The 17,698-nt window shown below is 51.5% G+C and overlaps 1 long non-coding RNA gene across 1 annotated transcript in view; it reads left to right on the forward strand.

The window, feature by feature from the left end:
- Window positions 1–17,123, forward strand: part of LOC144248925 (uncharacterized) — a 74,066-nt gene extending 56,943 nt beyond the window's left edge. The window contains exons 2-3 of the long non-coding RNA XR_013342107.1: window positions 16,445–16,565; window positions 16,933–17,123. This is a non-coding gene — a long non-coding RNA (uncharacterized LOC144248925). The remainder of the gene's footprint in view (window positions 1–16,444; window positions 16,566–16,932) is intronic.
- Window positions 17,124–17,698: the final 575 nt, after the last annotated feature.

Raw genomic sequence — 17,698 nt, forward strand, 5'->3', positions numbered from 1 at the left:
GGACAGCTTTGTTCTGGGAGATATTCTTTGATGTTCCTATTTGTTGCAGTCAGGTGCCCACCCGGGGTCAGGGGGTCCTGTGCGGTAATTCCAGCCTTTTTGCCTGGGAAAGAAAACTCACCAGTCCAAGTTCCTGATTTCAGTTTGTAGGGCTCCCTTGGGACTCTCAGGGCAGCGCAAGTTTGAGGTGGGGGCAGATGAAGTCTCGGAGATATCCTTTGATGTTCTTATGAGTTGCAGCCAGGCGCCTGCCCAAGGCCAGGGGGACCTTTTCTCTAATTCCAGCCCTTTTCCCTGGAAAGGAAACTCACCAGGCCAGGTTCCTGATGTCAGTTTCTAGGGAACCATTGGAACTGTCACGGCAGCACAAGTTCGAGGCGGGGACAGCTTTGTTCTGGGATGCATCCTTCGATGTTTGGAGTTTTTGGAGTGAGGTGCCAGCTCAGGGCCAGGGGCACCTGGGCACATTTCCCAGACTTTTCCCTGGAAAGAAAACTCACCAGTCCAGGTTCCTGATGTCAGTTTGTAGGGCTCCTTTGGGACTCTCAGGGCAGCGCAAGTTTGAGGTGGGGGCAGATGAAGTCTCGGAGATATCCTTTGATGTTCTTATGAGTTGCAGCCAGGCGCCTGCCCAAGGCCAGGGGGACCTTTTCTCTAATTCCAGCCTTTTTCCCTGGAAAGGAAACTCACCAGGCCAGGTTCCTGATGTCAGTTTGTAGGGAACCATTGGAACTGTCAGGGCAGCGCAAGTTTGAGGCCGGGACAGCTTTGTTCTGGGATGCATCCTTTGATGTTTGGAGTTTTTGGAGTGAGGTGCCAGCTCAGGGCCTGGGGCACCTGGGCACATTTCCCAGCCTTTTCCCTGGAAAGAAAACTCACCAGTCCAGGTTCCTAATGTCAGTTTGTAGGGCTCCCTTGGGACTCTCAGGGCAGCGCAAGTTTGAGGTGGGGGCAGATGAAGTCTCGGAGATATCCTTTGATGTTCTTACTTTTGCAGTCAGGCGCCCACCCGGGGTCAGGGGACCTGAGCGCCAATTCCAGACTTTTTCCCTGGGAAAGAAAGCTCACCAGTCCAGGTTCCTGATGTCAGTTTGTAGGTCTGCCTTGGCACTGTAGTGGCAGCACAAATTTTCTGGTGGGGACAGCTTTGTTCTGGGAGATATTCTTTGATGTTCCTATTTGTTGCAGTCAGGTGCCCACCCGGGGTCAGGGGGTCCTGTGCGCTAATTCCAGCCTTTTTGCCTGGGAAAGAAAACTCACCAGTCCAAGTTCCTGATGTCAGTCTGTAGGGCTCCCTTGGGACTCTCAGGGCCGTGCAAGTTTGTGGTGGGGGCAGATGATGTCTCGGAGATATATGTTCTTCTTTTTGTATTCAGGCACCCACCCTGGGTCAGGGGACCTGTGCACCAATTCGAGCCTTTTTCCCTGGGAAAGAAAACTCACCAGTCCAGGTTCCTAATGTCAGTTTGTAGGGCTCCCTTGGGACTCTCAGGGCAGCGCAAGTTTGAGGTGGGGCAGATGAAGTCTCGGAGATATCCTTTGATGTTCTTATGAGTTGCAGCCAGACGCCTGCCCAAAGCCAGGGGGACCTTTGCTCTAATTCCAGCCCTTTTCCCTGAAAAGGAAACTCACCAGGCCAGGTTCCTGATGTCAGTTTCTAGGGAACCATTGGAACTGTCACGGCAGCACAAGTTCGAGGCGGGGACAGCTTTGTTCTGGGATGCAGCCTTCGATGTTTTGATTTTTTGCATTCAGGTGCCCACCCAGGGCCGGGGGCCCCTGGGCTCATTTCCCAGACTTTTCCCTGGAAAGAAAACTCACCAGTCCAGGATCCTGATGTCAGTTTGTAGGGCTCCTTTGGGACTCTCAGGGCAGCGCAAGTTTGAGGTGGGGGCAGATGAAGTCTCGGAGATATCCTTTGATGTTCTTATGAGTTGCAGCCAGGCGCCTGCCCAAGGCCAGGGGGACCTTTGCTCTAATTCCAGCCCTTTTCCCTGAAAAGGAAACTCACCAGTCCAGGTTCCTGATGTCAGTTTGTAGGGCTCGCTAGGCACTCTCAGGGCAGCACAAGTTACATGTTGGGGCAGATGAAGTCTCGGAGATATCCTTTGATGTTCTTATGTGTTGCAGTCAGGCGCCTGCCCAAGGCCAGGGGGACCTTTGTTCTAATTCCAGCCTTTTTCCCTGGAAAGAAAACTCACCAGTCCAGGTTCCTGATGTCAGTTTGTTGGGCTCCTTTGGGACTCTCAGGGCAGCGCAAGTTTGAGGTGGGGGCAGATGAAGTCTCGGAGATATCCTTTGATGTTCTTATTTTTGCAGTCAGGCGCCCACCCGGGGTCAGGGGACCTGTCCGCCAATTCCAGCCTTTTTGCCTGGGAAAGAAAACTCACTAGTCCAGGTTCCTGATGTCAGTTTGTAGGTCTGCCTTGGCACTGTAGTGGCAGCACAAATTTTCTGGTGGGGACAGCTTTGTTCTGGGAGATATTCTTTGATGTTCCTATTTGTTGCAGTCAGGTGCCCACCCGGGGTCAGGGGGTCCTGTGCGGTAATTCCAGCCTTTTTGCCTGGGAAAGAAAACTCACCAGTCCAAGTTCCTGATTTCAGTTTGTAGGGCTCCCTTGGGACTGTCAGGGCAGCGCAAGTTTGAGGTGGGGGCAGATGAAGTCTCGGAGATATCCTTTGATGTTCTTATGAGTTGCAGCCAGGCGCCTGCCCAAGGCCAGGGGGACCTTTGCTCTAATTCCAGCCTTTTTCCCTGAAAAGGAAACTCACCAGTCCAGGTTCCTGATGTCAGTTTGTAGGGCTCCCTTGGGACTCTCAGGGCAGCGCAAGTTTGAGGTGGGGGCAGATGAAGTCTCGGAGATATCCTTTGATGTTCTTATTTTTGCAGTCAGGCGCCCACCCGGGGTCAGGGGACCTGTGCGCCAATTCCAGACTTTTTCCCTGGGAAAGAAAGCTCACCAGTCCAGGTTCCTGATGTCAGTTTGTAGGTCTCCCTTGGGACTCTCAGGGCAGTGTAAGTTTGAGGTGGGGACAGCTTTGTTCTGGGATGCATCCTTCGAAGTTTTGATTTTTTGCATTCAGGTGCCCACCCAGGGCCGCGGGCCCCTGGGCACATTTCCCAGACTTTTCCCTGGAAAGAAAACTCACCAGTCCAGGTTCCTGATGTCAGTTTGTAGGGCTCCCTTGGCACTGTACTGGCAGCACAAATTTGAGGTGGGGACAGCTTTGTTCTGGGAGATATTCTTTGATGTTCCTATTTGTTGGAGTCAGGTGCCCACCCGGGGTCAGGGGGTCCTGTGCGGTAATTCCAGCCTTTTTGCCTGGGAAAGAAAACTCACCAGTCCAAGTTCCTGATTTCAGTTTGTAGGGCTCCCTTGGGACTCTCAGGGCAGCGCAAGTTTGAGGTGGGGGCAGATGAAGTCTCGGAGGTATCCTTTGATGTTCTTATGAGTTGCAGCCAGGCGCCTGCCCAAGGCCAGGGGGACCTTTTCTCTAATTCCAGCCCTTTTCCCTGGAAAGGAAACTCACCAGGCCAGGTTCCTGATGTCAGTTTCTAGGGAACCATTGGAACTGTCACGGCAGCACAAGGTCGAGGCGGGGACAGCTTTGTTCTGGGATGCATCCTTCGATGTTTGGAGTTTTTGGAGTGAGGCGCCAGCTCAGGGCCTGGGGCACCTGGGCACATTTCCCAGACTTTTCCCTGGAAAGAAAACTCACCAGTCCAGGTTCCTGATGTCAGTTTGTAGGGCTCCTTTGGGACTCTCAGGGCAGCGCAAGTTTGAGGTGGGGGCAGATGAAGTCTCGGAGATATACTTTGATGTTCTTACTTTTGCAGTCAGGCGCCCACCCGGGGTCAGGGGACCTGTGCGCCAATTCCAGACTTTTTCCCTGGGAAAGAAACCTCACCAGTCCAGCTTCCTGATGTCAGTTTGTAGGTCTCCCTTGGCACTGTACTGGCAGCGCAAGTTTGAGGTGGGGACAGCTTTGTTCTGGGATGCATCCTTTGATGTTTGGAGTTTTTGGAGTGAGGCGCCAGCTCAGGGCCAGGGGCCCCTGAGCACATTTCCCAGCCTTTTCCCTGGAAAGAAAACTCGCGAGTCCAAGTTCCTGATGTCAGTTTGTAGGTCTCCCTTGGCACTGTACTGGCAGCACAAGTTTGAGGTGGGGACAGCTTTGTTCTGGGATGCATCCTTCGATGTTTTGATTTTTTGCATTCAGGTGCCCACCCAGGGCCGGGGGCCCCTGGGCACATTTCCCAGCCTTTTCCCTGGAAAGAAAACTCACCAGTCCAGGTTCCTAATGTCAGTTTCTAGGGCTCCCTTGGGACCATCAGGGCAGCGCAAGTTTGAGGTGGGGGCAGATGAAGTCTCGGAGATATATGTTCTTCTTTTTGTATTCAGGCGCCCACCCTGGGTCAGGGGACCTGTGCACCAATTCCAGCCTTTTTCCCTGGGAAAGAAAACTCACCAGTCAAGGATCCTGATGTCAGTTTGTAGGTCTCCCTTTGCACTGTACAAGCAGCACAAGTTTGAGGTGGGGATAACTTCGGTTTGGGGTCCATCCTTAGATATAAGGATTTTTTGCGGTCAGGGTCCAGAACAGGGCTGGGGGCCCCTGGGCACATACTTTGGCCATTTTCCCTGGAAAGAAAACTCAGCAGTCCAGATTCCTGATGTCAGTTTGTAGGGCTCCCTTGGCACTGTACTGGCAGCACAAGTTAGAGGTGGGGACAGCTTTGTTCTGGGATGCATCCTTTGATGTTTGGAGTTTTTGGAGTGAGGTGCCAGCTCAGGGCCTGGGGCACCTGGGCATATTTCCCAGCCTTTTCCCTGGAAAGAAAACTCACCAGTCGAGGTTCCTGATGTCAGTTTGTAGGTCTCCCTTGGCACTGTACTGGCAGCACAAATTTGAGGTGGGGACAGCTTTGTTCTGGGATGAATCCTTCGATGTTTGTAGTTTCTGCAGTCACGCACTAGCTCAGGGTCAGGGGCCCCTGGGCACATACTTTGGCCATTTTCCCTGGGAAAGAAAACTCACGAGTCCAGCTTCCTGATGTCAGTTTGTAGGTCTCCCTTGGCACTGTAGTGGCAGCACAAATTTTCTGGTGGGGACAGCTTTGTTCTGGGAGATATTCTTTGATCTACCTATTTGTTGCAGTCAGACTCCCACCTGGGGTCAGGGGGTCCTGTGCGGTAATTCCAGCCTTTTTGCCTGGGAAAGAAAACTCACCAGTCCAAGTTCCTGATGTCAGTCTGTAGGGCTCCTTTGGGACTCTCAGGGCAGCGCAAGTTTGAGGTGGGGGCAGATGAAGTCTCGGAGATATCCTTTGATGTTCTTATGAGTTGCAGTCAGGCGCCTGCCCAAGGCCAGGGGGACCTTTGCTCTAATTCCAGCCTTTTCCCTGAAAAGGAAACTCACCAGTCCAGGTTCCTGATGTCAGTTTGTAGGGCTCGCTTGGCACTCTCAGGGCAGCACAACATACATGTCGGGGCAGATGAAGTCTCGGAGATATCCTTTGATGTTCTTATGTGTTGCAGTCAGTCGCCCACCCGGGGTCAGGGGACCTGTGCGCCAATTCCAGACTTTTTCCCTGGGAAAGAAAGCTCACCAGTCCAGGTTCCTGATGTCAGTTTGTAGGTCTGCCTTGGCACTGTAGTGGCAGCACAAATTTTCTGGTGGGGACAGCTTTGTGCTGGGAGATATTCTTTGATGTTCCTATTTCTTGCAGTCAGCCTCCCACCCGGGGTCAGGGGGTCCTGTGCGCTAATTCCAGCCTTTTTGCCTGGGAAAGAAAACTCACTAGTCCAGGTTCCTGATGTCAGTTTGTAGGTCTCCCTTGGGACTCTCAGGGCAGCGCAAGTTTGAGGTGGGGACAGCTTTGTTCTGGGATGCATCCTTCGAAGTTTTGATTTTTTGCATTCAGGTGCCCACCCAGGGCCGGGTGCCCCTGGGCACATTTCCCAGACTTTTCCCTGGAAAGAAAACTCACCACTCCAGGTTCCTGATGTCAGTTTGTAGGGCTCCCTTGGCACTATATTGGCAGCACAAGTTAGAGGTGGGGACAGCTTTGTTCTGGGATGCATCCTTTGATGTTTGGAGTTTTTGGAGTGAGGTGCCAGCTCAGGGCCTGGGGCACCTGGGCATATTTCCCAGCGTTTTCCCTGGAAAGAAAACTCACCAGTCCAGGTTCCTGATGTCAGTTTGTAGGGCTCCCTTGGGACTCTCAGGGCAGCGCAAGTTTGAGGTGGGGGCAGATAAAGTCTCGGAGATATCCTTTGATGTTCTTATGCGTTGCAGTCAGGCGCCTGCCCAAGGCCATGGGGACCTTTGTTCTAATTCCAGCCTTTTCCCTGGGAAAGGAAACATAGCAGTCCAGGTTCCTGATGTCAGTTTCTAGGGATCCCTTGGGTCTATCAGGTCAACACAAGTTTGAGGTAGGGACAGTTTTGTTCTGGGATTCATCCTTCAATGTTTGGAGTTTTTGGAGTGAGGCGCCTGCTCAGGGCCAGGGGCCCCTGGCATATTTTCCAGTCTTTTCCCTGAAAAGAAAACTCACCAGTCCACGATCCTGATATCAGTTTGTAGGGCTCGCTTGGGACTCTCAGGGCAGCACAAGTTACATGTTGGGGCAGATGAAGTCTCGGAGAAGTCCTTTGATGTTCTTATGTGTTGCAGTCAGGCGCCTGCCCAAGGCCAGGGGGACCTTTGTTCTAATTCCAGCCTTTTTCCATGAAAAGGAAACTCACCAGTCCAGGTTCCTGATGTCAGTTTGTAGGTCTCCTTTGGGACTCTCAGGGCAGCGCAAGTTTGAGGTGGGGGCAGATGAAGTCTCGGAGATATATGTTCTTCTTTTTGTATTCAGGCGCCCACCCTGGGTCAGGGGACCTGTGCACCAATTCCAGCCTTTTTCCCTGGGAAAGAAAACTCACCAGTCAAGGATCCTGATGTCAGTTTGTAGGTCTCCCTTTGCACTGTACAAGCAGCGCAAGTTTGAGGTGGGGATAACTTTGGTTTGCGGTCCATCCTTAGATATAAGGATTTTTTGCGGTCAGGTTCCAGAACAGGGCTGGGGGCCCCTGGGCACATACTTTGGCCATTTTCCCTGGAAAGAAAACTCAGCAGTCCAGATTCCTGATGTCAGTTTGTAGGTCTCCCTTGGCACTGTTTGGGCAGCACAAGTTAGAGGTGGGGACAGTTTTGTTCTGGGATGCATCCTTTGATGTTTGTAGTTTTTGCATTCAGGTGCCTACCCAGGGCCGGGGGCCCCTGGGCACATTTCCCAGCCTTTTCCCTGGAAAGAAAACTCACCAGTCCAAGTTCCTGATGTCAGTTTGTAGGGCTCCCTTGGCACTGTAATGGTAGCACAATTTTGAGGTGGGGGCAGATGAAGTCTCAGAGATATCCTTTGATGTTCTTATGAGTTGCAGTCAGGCGCCTGCCCAAGGCCAGGGGGACCCTCGCTCTAATTCCAGCCCTTTTCCCTGAAGAGAAAACTCACCAGTCCAGGTTCCTGATGTCAGTTTGTAGGACTCCCTTGGGACTCTCAGGGCAGCACAAGTTTGAGGTGGGGGCAGATGAAGTCTCGGAGATATCCTTTGATGTTCCTATGTGTTGCAGTCGGGTGCCAGCCCAAGGCCAGGGGGACCTTTGTTCTAATTCCAGCCCTTTTCCCTGAAAAGGAATCTCACCAGTCCAGGTTCCTGATGTCAGTTTCTAGGGAACCATTGGAACTGTCAGGGCAGCGCAAGTTTGAGGACGGGACAGCTTTGTTCTGGGATGCATCCTTTGATGTTTGTAGTTTTTGGAGTGAGGGGCCAGCTCAGGGCCAGGGGCACCTGGGCATATTTTCCAGTCTTTTCCCTGAAAAGAAAACTCACCAGTGCAGGTTCCTGATGTCAGTTTGTAGGGCTCCTTTGGGACTCTCAGGGCAGCGCAAGTTTGAGGTGGGGACAGCTGTGTTCTGGGATGCAGCCTTCGATGTTTTGAATTTTTGCATTCAGGTGCCCACCCAGGGCCGGTGGGCCCCTGGGCTCATGTCCCAGCCTTTTCCCTGGAAAGAAAACTCACCAGTCCAAGTTCCTGATGTCAGTTTGTAGGGCTCCCTTGGGACTCTCAGGGCAGTGCAAGTTTGAGGTGGGGGCAGATGAAGTCTCGGAGATATCCTTTGATGTTCTTATTTTTGCAGTCAGGCGCCCACCCGGGGTCAGGGGACCTGTGCGCCAATTCCAGACATTTTCCCTGGGAAAGAAAGCTCACCAGTGCAGGTTCCTGATGTCAGTTTGTAGGTCTCCCTTGGCACGGTACGGGCAGCACAAGTTTGAGGGGGGGACAACTTTGTTCTGGGAGATATTCTTTGATGTTCCTATTTGTTGCAGTCAGACTCCCACCCGGGGTCAGGGGACCTGAGCGCAAATTCCAGCCTTTTCCCTGGGAAAGGAAACATAGCAGTCCAGGTTCCTGATGTCAGTTTCAAGGGAACCATTGGGACTGTCAGGGCAGCGCAAGTTTGAGGTGGGGACAGCTTTGTTCTGGGATGCATCCTTCTATGTTTTGATTTTTTTGCATTCAGGTGCCGACCCAGGGCCTGGGGCCCCTGGGCACATTTCCCAGACTTTTCCCTGGAAAGAAAACTCACCAGTCCAGGTTCCTGATGTCAGTTTGTAGGTCTCCCTTGGCACTGTAGTGGCAGCACAAGTTTGAGGTGGGGACAGCTTTGTTCTGGGATGCATCCTTCGATGTTTGGAGTATTTGGAGTGAGGCGCCAGCTCAGGGCCAGGGGCCCCTGGGCACATTTCCCAGCCTTTTCCCTGGAAAGAAAACTCACCAGTCCAGGTTCCTGATGTCAGTTTGTAGGGCTCCCTTGGGACTCTCAGGGCAGCACAAGTTTCATGTTGGGGCAGATGAAGTCTCGGAGATATCCTTTGATGTTCTTATGTGTTGCATTCAGGTGTCTGCCCAAGGGCAGGGGGACCTTTGCTCTAATTCCAGCCCTTTTCCCTGAAAAGGAAACTCACCAGTCCAGGTTCCTGATGTCAGTTTGTAGGGCTCCCTTGGGACTCTCAGGGCAGCGCAAGTTTGAGGTGGGGATAGCTTTGTTCTGGGATGCATCCTTCGATGTTTTGATTTTTTGCATTCAGGTGCTAGCTCAGGGCCAGGGGCCACTGGGCACATTTCCCAGACTTTTCCCTGGAAAGAAAACTCACAAGTCCAGGTTCCTGATGTCAGTTTGTAGGTCTCCCTTGGCAAGGTATGGGCAGCACAAGTTTGAGGTGGGGGCAGATGAAGTCTCTGAGATATCCTTTGATGTTCTTATGTGTTGCAGTCAGGTGCCTGCGCAAGGCCAGGGGGGCCTTTGTTCTAATTCCAGCCTTTTTCCCTGAAAAGGAAACTCACCAGTCCAGGTTCCTGATGTCAGTTTGTAGGTCTCCCTTGGCACTGTACTGGCAGCACAAGTTTGAGGTGGGGACAGCTTTGTTCTGGGATGCATCCTTCGATGTTTGTAGTTGTTCCATTCAGGTGCTAGCTCAGGGCCAGTGCCCACTGGCACATACTTTGGCCATTTTCCCTGGGAAAGAAAACTCACCAGTCCAGGTTCCTGATGTCAGTTTGTAGGTCTCCCTTGGCACTGTACTGGCAGCACAAGTTTGAGGTGGGGTCAGCTTTGTTCTGGGAGATATTCTTTGATGTTCCTATTTGTTGCAGTCAGGTGCCCACCCGGGGTCAGGGGGTCTTGTGCGCTAATTCCAGCCTTTTCGCCTGGGAAAGAAAACTCACCAGTCCAAGTTCCTGATGTCAGTTCGTAGGGATCCCTTGGGTCTATCAGGGCAACACAAGTTTGAAGCGGGGACAGCTTTGTTCTGGGATGCATTCTTTGATGTTTGGAGTTTTTGGAGTGAGGTGCCAGCTCAGGGCCAGGGGCCCCTGGGCACATTTCCCATCCTTTTCCCTGGAAAGAAAACTCACCAGTCCAAGTTCCTGATGTCAGTTTGTAGGTCTCCCTTGGGACTCTCAGGGCAGCGCAAGTTTGAGGTGGGGGGCAGATGAAGTCTCGAAGATATCCTTTGATGTTCCTATTTGTTGCAGTCAGACTCCCACCCGGGGTCAGGGGACCTGAGCGCAAATTCCAGCCTTTTCCCTGGGAAAGGAAACATAGCAGTCCAAGTTCCTGATGTCAGTTTCTAGGGAAGCATTGGGACTGTCAGGGCAGCACAAGTTTGAGGTGGCGGCAGATGAAGTCTCGGAGATATCCTTTGATGTTCTTATATGTTGCAGTCAGGCGCCTGCCCAAGGCCAGGCGGACCTTTGCTCTAATTCCCGCCCTTTTCCCTGAAAAGGAAACTCTTCAGTCCAGGTTCCTGATGTCAGTTTGTAGGGCTCCCTTGGGACTGTCAGGGCAGTGCAAGTTTGAGGTGGGGACAGCTTTGTTCTGGGATGCATCCTTCGATGTTTTGATTTTTTGCATTCAGGTGCCCACCCAGGGCCGGGGGCCCCTGGGCACATTTCCCAGACTTTTCCCTGGAAAGAAAACTCACCAGTCCAGGTTCCTGATGTCAGTTTGTAGGGCTCCCTTGGGACTCTCAGGGCAGCGCAAGTTTGAGGTGGGGACAGCTTTGTTCTGGGAAGCATCCTTCAATGTTTGTAGTTTTTGGAGTGAGGGGCCAGCTCAGGGCCAGGGGCCCCTGGGCACATTTCCCAGCCTTTTCGCCGGAAAGAAAACTCACCAGTCCAGGTTCCTGATGTCAGTTTGTAGGGCTCCCTTGGGACTCTCAGGGCAGCGCAAGTTTGAGGTGGGGGCAGATGAAGTCTCGGAGATATCCTTTGATGTTCTTATGAGTTGCAGAGAGGCGCCTGCCCAAGGCCAAGGGGACCTTTGCTCTAATTCCAGCCCTTTTCCCTGAAAAGGAAACTCACCAGTCCAGGTTCCTGATGTCAGTTTGTAGGGCTCCCTTTGGGACTGTCAGGGCAGCAGAAGTTTGAGGCCGGGACAGCTTTGTTCTGGGATGCATCCTTTGATGTTTGGAGGTTTTGGAGTGAGGTGCCAGCTCAGGGCCTGGGGCACCTGGGCACATTTCCCAGCCTTTTCCCTGGAAAGAAAACTCACCAGTCCAGGTTCCTGATGTCAGTTTGTAGGGCTCCCTTGGGACTCTCAGGGCAGCACAAATTTGAGGTGGGGGCAGATGAAGTCTCGGAGATATCCTTTGATGTTCTTATATGTTGCAGTCAGGCGCCTGCCCAAGGCCAGGGGGAACTTTGCTCTAATTCCAGCCCTTTTCCCTGGAAAGGAAACTCACCAGGCCAGGTTCCTGATGTCAGTTTCTAGGGAACCATTGGAACTGTCAGGGCAGCGCAAGTTTGAGGTGGGGACAGCTTTGTTCTGGGATGCATCCTTCGATGTTTTGATTTTTTGCATTCAGGTGCCCACCCAGGGCCAGGGGCCCCTGGGCACATTTCCCAGACTTTTCCCTGGAAAGAAAACTCACCAGTCCAGGTTCCTGATGTCAGTTTGTAGGGCTCCCTTGGGACTCTCAGGGCAGCGCAAGTTTGAGGTGGGGACAGCTTTGTTCTGGAATGCTTCCTTCGATGTTTGGAGTTTTTGGAGTGAGGTGCCAGCTCAGGGCCAGGGGCCCCTGGGCACATTTCCCAGACTTTTCCCTGGTAAGAAAACTCACCAGTCCAGGTTCCTGATGTCTGTTTGTAGGGCTCCCTTGGCACTGTACTGGCAGCGCAAGTTTGAGGTGGGGACAGCTTTGTTCTGGGATGCATCCTTCGATGTTCGTAGTTTTTGCATTTAGGTGCTAGCTCAGGGCCAGGGGCCCTGGGCACATACTTTGGCCAATTTCCCTGGGAAAGAAAACTCACAAGTCCAGGTTCCTGATGTCAGTTCGTAGGGATTCCTTGGGTCTATCAGGGCAACACAAGTTTGAGGTGGGGACAGCTTTGTTCTGGGATGCATCCTTCGATGTTTGGAGTATTTGGAGTGAGGCGCCAGCTCAGGGCCAGGGGCACCTGGAAATATTTTCCAGCCTTCTCCCTTGAAAGAAAACTCACCAGTCCAGGTTCCTAATGTCAGTTTGTAGGGCTCCCTTGGGTCTCTCAGGGCAGCGCAAGTTTGAGGTGGGGGCAGATGAAGTCTCGGAGATATCCTTTGATGTTCTTATGTGTTGCAGTCAGGTGCCTGCCCAAGGCCAGGGGACCTTTGTTCTAATTCCAGCCTTTTTCCCTGATAAGGAAACTCTTCAGGCCAGGTTCCTGATGTCAGTTTGTAGGTCTCCCTTGGCACTGTACTGGCAGCACAAATTTGAGGTGGGGACAGCTTTGTTCTGGGATGCATCCTTCGATGTTTGGAGTATTTGGAGTGAGGCGCCAGCTCAGGGCCAGGGGCCCCTGGGCATATTTCCCAGCCTTTTCCCTGGAAAGAAAACTCACCAGTCCAGGTTCCTGATGTCAGTTTGTAGGTCTCCCTTGGGACTCTCAGGGCAGCGCAAGTTTGAGGTGGGGACAGCTTTGTTCTGGAATGCATCCTTCGATGTTTGGAGTTTTTGGAGCGAGGCGCCAGCTCAGGGCCAGGGGCCCCTGGCATATTTTCCAGCCTTTTCCCTGAAAAGGAAACTCACCAGTCCAGGTTCCTGATGTCAGTTTGTAGGGCTCCCTTTGGGACTCTCAGGGCAGCGCAAGTTTGAGGTGGGGGCAGATGAAGTCTCGGAGATATCCTTTGATGTTCTTATTTTTGCAGTCAGGCGCCCACCCGGGGTCAGGGGACCTGTGCGCCAGTTCCAGACTTTTTCCCTGGGAAAGAAAGCTCACCAGTCCAGGATCCTGATGTCAGTTTGTAGGGCTCGCTTGGCACTCTCAGGGCAGCACAAGTTACATGTTGGGGCAGATGAAGTCTCTGAGATATCCTTTGATGTTCTTATGTGTTGCAGTCAGGTGCCTGCCCAAGGCCAGGGGGACCTTTGCTCTAATTCCAGCCCTTTTCCTTGAAAAGCAAACTCACCAGTCCAGGTTCCTGATGTCAGTTTGTAGGGCTCCCTTGGGACGGTCAGGGCAGCGCAAGTTTGAGGCCGGGACAGCTTTGTTCTGGGATGCATCCTTTGATGTTTGGAGTTTTTGGAGTGAGGTGTCAGTACAGGGACTGGGGCACCTGGGCATATTTTCCAGCCTTTTCCCTGGAAAGAAAACTCACCAGTCCAGGTTCCTGATGTCAGTTTCTAGGGCTCCCTTGGGACTCTCAGGGCAGCGCAAGTTTGAGGTGGGGACAGCTTTGTCCTGGGATGCATCCTTCAGTGTTTCGATGTTTTGAAGTCAGGTGCCAGCTCAGGGGCAGGGACCTCTGGGCACATACTCTGGCCCTTTACCCTGGGAAAGAATACTCAAAGTCCAGTTTCTTGATGTCGGTTTGTAGTGCTCCCATGGGACTATCAGGGCAGTGCAAGTCTGAGATGGGGACAACTTTGTTCTGGGATGCATCCTTTGATGATTGGAGTTTTTGTAGTTCTGTGCCAGCTCATGCCCAGGGATCCCTGAGCACATACTCCGGCCCTTTTCCCTGGAAAGAAAACTCACCAGTCCAGGTTCCTAATGTCAGTTTGCAGGGCTCCCTTGGGATTGTCAGGGCAGCACAAGTTTGAGGTTGGAGGAGATGGTGTCTGGGTGATATCCTTCCATATTCGTATTTGTTGCAGTCAGGCGCCTGCCCAAGGCCAGGGGGTCCAGTGCTGTAATTCCAGCTCTTTTTCCTGGGAAAGAAAGCTCACCAGTTCCGGTTCTTGATGTCAGTTTGTAGTGCTCCCATGGGACTGTCAGGGCTGTGCAAGTTTGAGGTGGGGACAGCTGTGTTCTGGGATACATCCTTTGATGATTGGAGTTTTTGAAGTCAGGTTCCTGCTCAGGGCCAGGAGCCCCTGGGCACATACTCCTGCCCTTTTCCCTTGGAAAGAAAACTCACCAGTCCAGGTTCCTGATGTCAGTTTTTAGGGCTCCATTGGGACCATCAGGGCAGTACAAGTTTGAGGTGGGGGCAGATGGGGTCTGGGAGATATTCTTCGATGGTCATATTTGTTGCAGTCAGCTGCCCACCCAGGGCCAGGGGGTCCTGAGTGCCAATTCCAGACTTTTAGCCTGGGAAAGAAAACTCACCAGTCCAGGTTCCTTGATGTCAGTTTGCGAGTTGTGCTTGGGATGTTTAAGATAACCCCTGATTAACATCAGGGCAGCTTGGGTCCACAACACATCCTTCTGCATTCAGATTTTCAGTGGGCGGCCCTTCTTTCATGGCCCCTGGGTCTTGGACTCTGTCACTGGCCCTATTCTCTGTGAAACATGGCTCACCCTCTACACTTCCTGGTTTCAATTTTAAGGAGGTGCTTGTCTCTTCCGGGGCAGGCAGAATTCTTGGTGGGAGCAGTTTTGCTCCAGGATAAATCCTGTGCCATTCAGAACAAAATGATGTAGAATGTCACTTGCAGCCACAGACCTCGTGATCCAACCTCTGCCCTTTTTCCCTATAAAACCAACCTCACCCTCCCTGTGTGTTGATGTCTCTTCACTGGAGGTGTGCTGCTCTCTAAGGGCAGCGAGAATTCCTGGTGTTGGCAGCTGTGGTCTGTGAGAAGTCATTCACTGTTTGCAATTTTGGTAGCACCATTCCTGTTTGGCCAGGGGAAAGATTGTTAATTATCTTGGCAATGAAAATCTGGCACCCCATTGTTTAAGGGTCTGGCAAAGGGCTGTGTAGGGGAGGGAACACCCCACAGGACCTTTCTTCACCTTATCCCCCACTCTTAGGTGTAGCAGCTCCCCATGCGAGCAGCTGCTTTTAGTGCAGCTACCTGCGCACACCTGCACAGGGAGCTGCTAATCCAGAGGGGCTAACAGGGGTATCCCAAGCGTCCCTCCAGGAGCTACAGTCGGAACATCCAGCTGGGACCGAGGAGCAGCCGGACCCACCCGGGCACGGAGCATCCCTTTGAGAAAATGCAGAGGGCAGAGCCCTCTTGCCAAGGGGCAGCACCTGAGCAGGCCGGGCAGCATGTGGGGTTCCATAGGAGAGCTTTCAACTTTCCCCTTTTATTGTGTCAGTCCCTCCCTAGAACCCCAAGACCTTCCACAGCACTCCCAGAAAAAAGAGGGGTTATGGAGAGACAAGGGGTTTAAAGTATGGGAAAAAACTTCCTTTTCCATTATTTCTTGCTTTCAAATAATGAGGAAATGCACTTCCCCTGCAATTTTAATGGTCTCATTTGAAAGAGTCCCTGCCTTTTCTATGCTGTTAGGGGTGGTAATTGACAGGGAATCCCCATATTCCATTATTTTCCAGTTTAAATAGAGGGGGAAAACCTTGACAATGTTGTTTATGGGTTTGAATTAAGAGTAACCCTTTTTGTTGTCCTAAGGCTTAAATTGAGGGGGAAGCCCAGCTATCTCTCTTTCTTAAGGGTTTGGATTGAGGGGAAAATCCCTCTGTCTTCATAACTGGAGAGATTTAAATTGAGGAAAGCCTCTCTTTTCCCAGTATTCGAGGGGATTAAGTTAAAGGGCGGAAGCCATTTATTTGCCATGGTATCAGTGGAGGCAACTTCCCCATTTCTTCATTTTAAGGGATTAATTTGAAGGAGGCTCTTCTAAGATGCTTTTTCAGCATTTAAAACTACTTTTCAGGGCACTTCTTTCTGTGCCCTAGGACTAAGTACCTCAGAGAAAGGCAAGCCTAGCACGTACTTAACCTTTATGCTGCCCAGGAGCCTATTGTTTTTCTTATTGTTATTTATAATGTAGTTAGTCCTAATTAGCAGCCCCAAGGAGACTTAAACTGTTCATATAATTAGTGTTTTTCTCCACCCTTAGTCTCAGGTTGAGTACTACTTAGTAGTCACTGAGGAATAATTATATAAGTTAACAGCAAATTACCCAACTTATCTAGATATGCTGCCTAAAAACAAAGTTTTATTTCTTACCAGATTTTTTGGCCTTTTGCTCCAAGCAGTTGTAGAAAAAAGAAAGAGCTGTCATTTCCCTGAAGAGTTTTCTTCTATATCCAGCCCTTTCTTCTCCTTGAATTCAAGCCAGAGGAGCCAAATAGCCACAGCTCCTCTGATGGCTTTTATACACTGTGGGGTTTGCCCCCTCCCTTTTCCCAGGTGCCACGGGAACGAGAGGCGGGCCCAATCAGGGGTATATTAACCCCAGCCTTTCCCAAGGGGCTTCATTCCCTCAGTGGGATCAGCTGGGGTAAGAGCTCTCCTCTCATTCAGATGAAGAGGCTCCTTTAGCTTAGCTTGTTCTCTGCAGCTGCTTTTGGGCTTCTAATGCAACAGAGACTTTGAAGATACTGCAAAGAAAACAACGTTGAACACAGGGAGTATTTAAATTCACAGTTTGGGGTTGAGTATTCAGGGCTGGTAAGGTGCTTTTGTAATTTCTGATTTTTTTCTTCTTTTTTTAGGAGGAGGGCAACTTCCAGTAATTGCAGTTTGTGTCAAGCGCAACATTTTTCCAGCAGATTCATCATGACGCAGAAGGCATCCGCACTGTGTCAAAGATGATGTGTGAGACGGTGGCTTCAGGTGAGTTGAGGATTGTGACTAGGAGAGGGAGAGTAAGCAGGGTACCGAGTTAGGAGTTATCCCTGTGGGGGTTTGCAGGCAGTAGGGTGAGAAACGGTGCGTATCTGCAAAGCTTTTCACAAGCATAGCAGAGGCATTCACGTGTCATACGGCACACAAGCTCATCCACCGAACTCACACAAATGCCACGTAGCTTTGCCTCTCTAACCCCGGTGCCACTCATCATAACAGCCATACCTTAGACTGAGGATGAGGCCGGAGACTTGAACACCCAGGCACACTCCGGAGAGGATAAGTAACTGACTTGCTGAGATTCGGCCCACATAGCACGAAACACAACCATTGATTTTCCCATTCTTTATTTTAGGAGACTAAGAGGCTAACAGGCTATCTCCTCTGAGCCAGACTCATTTCAGGTCCAACGTGGATTCACATCACCAGTCATCCAAAAGATAAGTCAGGGCCAGGGCCTGGAGATGGGAGCAGTGTCTTCCTTCTGCACCCGATGGGGATTTTCATCCCCTGATACGTGCAAGATAAGTGCAGGGCTACAACCCACAGAGGGAATGGAAGAGAGGTGCCGGGTGGGACTCCCCAGGAGGGGTTTTTGAGTCAATTTTGGAGATGGGGATGCCCAAGAAGCGTCTCCTAAGGCCACCTAAAGGGAAAGCGTCTGTTTTGATCGCAGTGCTGAGGTGCTCAGGGCAGAGCAGTGCTGGCGTGTGTCCTGTCACTCGTCTCTGGTGCACCCTATTATCTTTGCATCTCTCAGTCCTTTTTTCTCCTCAAAAGCTCTCTCTCCCTGTCCTGTGTCACAGGTGTCTGCACATATTTTTCCTGGAGCTGCTCTGCCCTGCTGCATAGCCTGTAATAGCACAAGTCCTGGGGACTTGAAATTTGTAATGCCGGGTGTAGTTGGGCTCTAGATTGTATCAGGAGGTTGCCATAACATGTTTGGTGATGCTAAGTTGTCCTGCAGCCGTTTGACTTTAGTCCTAGCTTCCTTTCAGATGCAGACAATTCAAATCTGTGGCAGAGGGCCCCAGTCCTGTGGGAGGGTGTTTCCATGAGCAGGTCAGTCATTGTTTGCATTTGCAGGGGAAGCCTAAATGGTGACTGTATTACAGCAGTGT

Source organism: Lonchura striata, chromosome 2, assembly GCF_046129695.1.
Source record: "Lonchura striata isolate bLonStr1 chromosome 2, bLonStr1.mat, whole genome shotgun sequence".
Classification (NCBI taxonomy): domain Eukaryota; kingdom Metazoa; phylum Chordata; class Aves; order Passeriformes; family Estrildidae; genus Lonchura; species Lonchura striata.